At 41.2% G+C, this 7,104-nt stretch overlaps 1 protein-coding gene across 6 annotated transcripts in view; it reads left to right on the top strand.

The window, feature by feature from the left end:
* MEF2C (myocyte enhancer factor 2C) overlaps positions 1–7,104 on the top strand; it is a 125,074-nt gene that overhangs the window by 81,369 nt on the left and 36,601 nt on the right. The gene's annotated exons all lie outside the window — the stretch shown is intronic.

The following is a 7,104-nucleotide window of genomic DNA, read 5'->3' as shown; positions in this document are numbered from 1 at the left end:
AAGGCCCGGGGAAACGTGATCCCCTCCATTGAGGGTTGGCGTAGGAATCCTACGTCAGCTGCCCAGGGGGATTTGTGGGGTTTTCAGACCTTTTGCGCCACGACGACGGATGGAAAAAGCCTGAAGGATGAGGAAATCTCCTGACTTAGAGCCTCGGGAATTACTCGGATCTGAATTCTTTTAAGAAAAACAGTTTACAAATGCAGTGACGGACAGAAGTCTTCTGTGTGTCCTGTGAAATAATTGTGAACACAAGAGGGTGTAAGCTTAGCTGTGTGCATTAACAGAAATTTTAACACAAAGCTTTAATGCTGGGGTCTTCACGTGATTTACTTTTGTTTCTTTCTCAGAAAATCCAGAAAGATACATGGTTTAGATTAGCTGCTACGAGATCTCTGAATCTGGCATATCCTCCTTCTATTTATACTTACAGAGCCAAAGTTGCCCTGTGTAATTTAAGTCAATACGAAATAGAAAAGCACTGGCAAGTGGCTAAGTTTGAACATTAAAGAAAGGGACCGTGCTTGGTTTCTTTTAGAGCGCAGACCTCTGCCGTCTCCCCATCTCCCGTGTCTCAGGAGGGGTAACCCCGGCACGGCAGCCAGGCGGCAAGGTGTGCTCTCTCGTACGGATGCAGCAGACGCACTGCAGAGAAGCAGCAGGCGATGCGGTGAGGCTGACCGGTCTGTACGGACTGCAAGGTCAGAGCCAACAGATTGCACCTCCCGAGGGCTGCGCGTCGCCCCGTGAACCTCCCCGGGGCCCAGGGTACATAGCACAGCCACCGGGGAGAAAGAAGCAAACACCCCACTGCCCCAGAGCCCTTTCAAAAAAAAAAAAAAAAAAAAGAAAAATGGATTAATATGGCTTTATACAGGCGATACAAAATATTGTCGATATGCCTTGGCACATGTCAAGAGCGTGAGCGGAAGAGAATAGACCGAACTCCGTAAGCAGGTAGAAACCTCGCATCCTGATGAGCTTGTGGCACACGCGTATGAACATTCGTAACGTGCTGGTCCATCATTCGTAAGCAAAGAGAAGCAGATGTTACTGGCAAAGGGTGTCGGCATTGTTTGGTTTCACAAGAGGTGTGATTAGAGAAGGTACTTGAAGGAGGAGAGAATAATCACTTGGCATGCAAAAACGAGAGGCGAATCCAAGCAGAGGGCTTGGTGCATTGTTGTGAAAAGCACACTTATGTGTATTCATCTGAAGACACATGTACAGGACCAGACAATGGAAATTTTTTTTTTTTCTTTGAAACTTCAGTGAAAATAAAATAGTAACAAAAAGGTTAACATGTGGTTGTAGAAGTTCAGCTATTATATGTCCTGTAGCTTATTTCAAAAAGAGTATAAACCACAAAAGCATTTTACGATTTATACTAAAGAGGTTAGAAGTGTTCCATTTTTCCATGTTACTGGTATACATTTTTTTTTTTGTCTGGAGCTTGTTAGATAACAGTAAGTATAATAATGTTTTATCTGATTCTCCTAAACATGCAATTAAAGTACATTAGTACCAGCATACTAGTTTATGTTCATTATTAAATGTAAAAATCTAAGAACTCTACATTAATGGAACATAAAATTTGAGATTTTTAGTTACACAGAAGTCAGGGAATTCAGATGGACGGTTCCCATAGCAACCTATCTCTTCCTCTTTGTGTTTTTCATTTCACTAGAACCTTTCATTACTTGATTGCACCATACATTGTATCGTGCAATTTCATCATAAAATTTCATCATTATATAACTGTGCAAGAGAAGAGAGTGCAGGTTGTCTTCACTCAACACTTTAATGTTTCTGCTGCACAGGGAGCAAACTGATGCTTAAATGAATCAGGCCTGGGGTTTAAATATTTTCTACTTTTTGGGGGGACCTCCATAAATTTGGCTGGGTTCTTTGGAATGGTTATAAATAATAAAGCAGTTGAACACAATAGCATATCATTCCTTTGTAATTGGCTATTGTCTGCCTTGCCACGTAGATATGTGGCTCCACTGAGCGAAGGAGAGACCAAAACATTTTTCGTTTGTGGCTAAAAGATTTATCCCATCCAGATACAGGAAAGAAGGTGATAGTGGAAAATGGAGGGCACTTGTGGTTTTTGTCTTCTGACAGTGGAATATAATTTACCAAATTACAACTCTGTGGATTGTCATGGTTGCGAGTGGGGTTATCAGTTAAGAGATCATTGTGGTGGCTTCTAGACAACATAACAGATACAGGAATTTGCAGTAGACCTGTAATTCTGAATTTTTCCATACTGTAAATGTTGATTACGGATGAAGAGCCAGTGAGATTGCATTTTTCATTCCACAAGTGAAGATGGTGATTAACCTTGCAATAGTTAGGTCTGTGTTGCAGAGGATATCAAAATGGAACAGACTGAGTGGGCTGGCCTGAACCTTTTTGGGACCTTATCAACTGAGCTGTTTTTTTTTAATTTGGCAACTATACTGTGAGCATTTCCAAGCCCAAATATCTGTGGCTTCTCAAGCCCTGGAGTGCTGTGGGGAGCAGTTCCACAGCAGATGGACCTACTAAGAAGAAAGGAGATACCCTGCTATAAAGATGAGCAAACTGAAGGACAGGGGGAAAAAAAATTTAATTTCTAACCTTCTCCACTCTTCCTGTTAAAGAAATGCTAAAAGAAGAGGATAATGCTGCAGAAACAGAGACTGCATTAGCAAAATGAAAGGCTTTTCCTCCTCAAAAGCCTTCAAATTGCCATGATTTCCATTGCCTTGATAAAATCAGACCTGGCTGGTAGTGCCATATATTCTTTTGTGCTTTTGCAGTGATGATAAATTTTGCATGAAATGAAAGTAAATAGTTGTTTATACTTCATTTTACAGCAGCCAGTATGTCACTAAGTCAGCACTTCTCCTCCAAGATTTATAGAGCAGGATTTAGGCTAAATTGCTGGCATATGAGATTTCAGCCAAAGGTTGTTTTCCTTTAACCATTTTGTTTTTCAAATGCCTTGGCTGATTTTAGGTTATTGGAGTCCAATATAATTACTTGCTTAATTGCTTGGAAGAAGTAGAGCTTCCGTAGTTCAAAAATGGCTTATTTTCTTTAAAAATAACTGAAATCTGGCTTGGGGTTCTCTAGAATGCAATGCACTATACAATTGTGTAATTTTATCCTCTTAAAAATTCCCTGAATAGTCATTAAATCTTTGGAAACTAGCTAATCTCCAGGAGGATGCGATATGTCTGGCTATTTTCCAGGGTTTGCAAGAGGCTATGACAGCTTAACATGGTAAGAAAAATGGTTTCTAAATCACTGCAAGACTGGGTCAAAGATTCCAGCCTGCTGAAACCCAGTTGGTCTTCTTAATGACTCCGTTCATCTCCGATGTCCAGAATCAGCCTCTGCTTTCAGAGGTGACACAGAGCAGAGGAGAAGAGGAAAAATTGACACAGAGTCCACGCAGCTTGTGAATACGGACAGATCAGTTAGATACCAGCCAGTGCCACTTTCAGTTGTGCTGTACCAAGTTGTGTTGTGTTGGTGCACAACAATAAAGGACATTTATGAGAGGTATAATGTGGTAGGTAATGTTGTGGAAGAGACTAAAGTAACCAACAAGGCAACAGAACAGGCAAAATGGTAGCCTGCATGTTGAGAAGCCAGAGATAATGCTAAGATGTCTAGGATGATTATATTTTTCCTGAATATGACTCGGTACGTTAGTGCAGAGGGTAAGTGTGTCACTTTCAGCCTGCTCTCCTCTTCGTAAGAGGGCCGTGTATGTGAGCGTGTGTGTTCATGTGCCTGTTAAGTCTATCAGTCTGTTCTTCTGTCTTTTCCCTTTTAACTTCTTCATTTTTTATTCAGTGCAAAGCAAATCTGGTGCAAAGGGAGGGGTCTCACAGACAATGAAATTCCAACAAGTTTCCTGAAAATTGTATGTTCTTGTGCAGAAAAAGAACCAGAAATTACTCCCAGAAAGACTCTCAGCTGAAGGCAGTGTTGCAGCATGAGTCCTTACACACAGAAGCAACAAAGAATCAGCAGAAGGATGGGTGAGGGGCAAGAGAAGCCCTAAGAGACCCAGGAGAGGGAAAGCTTCTCTGAATATTTCACTTCACCCCAAAATGCAGTTCACAGGGAACCAGGCATTAGTTCCAGCACTCACCAAGCTAGGAGCTGTGGCTTAGACTACAGCACACTGTGGAAATTTCTGTTGCCTAAACATACCCCAAGTCATTGAAGCATGTCCTTTTTTTTTCTTTTTTTTTTTTTTTTTTTTTTTTTGGCAGGGGAGGGGAGGAAGAAATGCACTACATTAGTGAGCTTGATTAGCCGTGTCAGCCAAGGTACCAGCCAAACGCACTGGATTGATGTGTTTTGCAAAGGAAAGGTTTGCCTCTACTCTCTAGGGCCAAAGTTAGTTTTGGATAGAATACCAACATGATTTTGCTAAAGGTGGTCTTTGGCTTTTCTGATGAAAACTGAGATTGCTTCTTCTCAACCTGGTGTGGCAGCAATCTGCTTTCTCAGGATGTGAAAATAAAAACATTACCATGTTGGGAGGGAATCTGGTCTCTTTTTGGAGACTGCTGCAAGACATTCATAGGGTTACATTGCCTTTCCTCCTCTGAACATCTGAAAGATGGCAGTGCATTCCTGGACCTCTACAAACCATAGAAGTTTCACTGTTTCACAGGAGTGCTAAGAAGACAGTCGATGAGCTTTAGGGCATTGGGAGTGTGCTGAGGACAAGGTGCACCGTCTTTCACCCAGACTTGGTCTTGTGAATGAAGCAGACAAGGATTTGGGAATAATGGGAGAAGAAAAGATTCAAAGAGGCTGTAAAATGTTCCCCTTCTTGTCTTTTCATATTGCTCTTTGTCTGGGCTATCTGGGAGGATAATGATCTTGCAGCTCCCTTCCCTCACCTGTGCCCATTCAGCTGCACCTCTGGGGGAAAAAAAAAAAAAAGTAGTCATTGCCATTTGTAAATAGAGGAGCTGGACTGTCATCTCAAAGCTTGGAGCTGAGGATGCCATCCAGTCCAGCTCACATCAGCGTCATTCCTCAGAGACTCCATGTGAATCAGCAGGACTCCATCAGTGACCCCAATGAGCTCGAGAAGAGTTCCCAAGAGTGCTGCTGCTCTGGGTTTCATGTCTGGGCAGCTTGATCCAATGGATCTTGAAAACAGAATGGTTTATGGATTCAGAGGACAACTGCTTTGTACTTATATGAAGAGAAGAATGTTGGTTGAGATTAGTTATTCAGATATAAAAGAGAAATTTCACTTTTAATATATCGTGTTGTATCTATTAAATGTATCAAACAACAGCTGATTGCAAAATCCCTCTTTGTAATTGGCTTGTTTCAAGCTAGTAGCAGTAGAAATCATACATGACTATGTCTGTTCTGCTACTTAACATTTAAAAGACAAAAGGACAATAAGAGGGAGTGGAGAAAAAGTGTAGACAATTATTCAGGTTGTTTTAGCTTCTTAAGGTTTGATTCCAATGGATTTACAATTTTGTCCGTGTGCCACTAGTAGCTCATGGGATTAGACATGAAGTCTTTATAGATATGAAGCTTGAAAAGAAAGATCTACATTGAGCCAGCCCTCCACAGTTGCCTAAATCTGTTTCAGAGATCCACAACATGAGTTTGGAAGGCTCAGATCTCTTAGGGCAGATAGCCATCACTTTGCTGAGTTGATGAAAATTTGAGGTTCAGGAAGCATGTCTCCACCAGGAGAACAGCTCTATAAATTTTGCAGGAATAAGAGGGCTCTGTTCTTAAGACTCAGGTAAAATGCAGAAAATTAAGTCTAGTTTTTCATAAATAAATACCATAATACAGAAACAAGGTATGACATTATAATACTTGAGGGCTTTAATGGTGGTAAACTGGGCATTGCCATAAAGAAAATAATTAGGAAATATACTTTTCCAAAAGGAACAAAAAGCTTAGATGAGAGGCAGCCATTCTGAAAAGGCAGAAAGACACCGGTTAGAGCATCCCACACGAACACACAGCACAAGCATAGCTACTTACTGACACAAGAGTGCTGTGTGATCTACACGTTGTAACTGAGATTGCTCAGCCAGGTATCAACTCAGAATTAATGGCAAGCTGTCTGATAAAGTAGTAATATCCAAATGAACTCCTCGAAGAGCTTTTGACTGAGAAATTCTTAAAGCTAAATCTGAGAAATCTTACAAATATTGACTTTGTGTGCTATTGCCTGTAGTTGGGGGATCCACAGAGACTTGCTTCTCATATTCTTCTACCTTAATGAAGCCAATGACTGTTCTTTGGTGATCTGTCAAGGTAGATCAGTTAAAACCTATTTGAGGCCAGGCAACCATTCTGAACTGTTAGCTGCCAATTTCATACTGTTTATAAGCTTTTTCATCTCCATTACTTATCTTGGTGATGATGATTGTGGTTGTGAGGGTTGATTTTTGAACCTGAAATTCATCTCTTTTGACTTTTCACTAAGCAGCTGTTTTAGCAGTGCTTTCTCCTGTACATTAGGCTTCAGCACTGTGCATTTGTAGCACTGTAACTAGAGTCAATAAAAAGTAAACAGCATGTCTAGAAGCTCTTAATCGGTATTTCACAGCCACATTAGCTACTCTGTCCTCCCCTTTGTCCTATCAAAAGCGTACACTTAGGAATGGCAGGGCATTGCTAATGTCATCCCTTACATCCAATTCACAGGAAGAATTCGGTTTAGGTACCCCTCCCTCTTCTGCTGTGAAGAACATGAATTCCTGAATTTGTTGCAGGTTTTTATTTCTTCCTCCTGTGTCTTTCTCTAGAGAAAAGGAAAGCACCAGGGTATTCCACTGTAAACAGTATGCATCCATTGCTTTTCATGTTCATTCATTTCAAATGGATAAATAAATGGCATTCAAAATAAAATAAACAGCATTCTGGGTGGGTATCCTAACCCCTTAATGCCATCAGATATGGTGGGAGGGGGGTACTAGCACAGGCACTTGCTTCAGCTTCGTTCTTTATTGACTGATTCCAGTTTCAGAAGGAGGAGGTCTGTATGGTCCTCGCTTCCCACTCGTCACTTGGAGATCTGCAGCATCAGCGTGGTGGATCTCT

Source organism: Egretta garzetta, unplaced genomic scaffold, assembly GCF_000687185.1.
Source record: "Egretta garzetta isolate BGI_Z169 unplaced genomic scaffold, ASM68718v1 scaffold136, whole genome shotgun sequence".
NCBI classification, from domain to species: Eukaryota; Metazoa; Chordata; class Aves; order Pelecaniformes; family Ardeidae; genus Egretta; species Egretta garzetta.
This window is presented reverse-complemented; position numbering and strand designations above follow the sequence as displayed.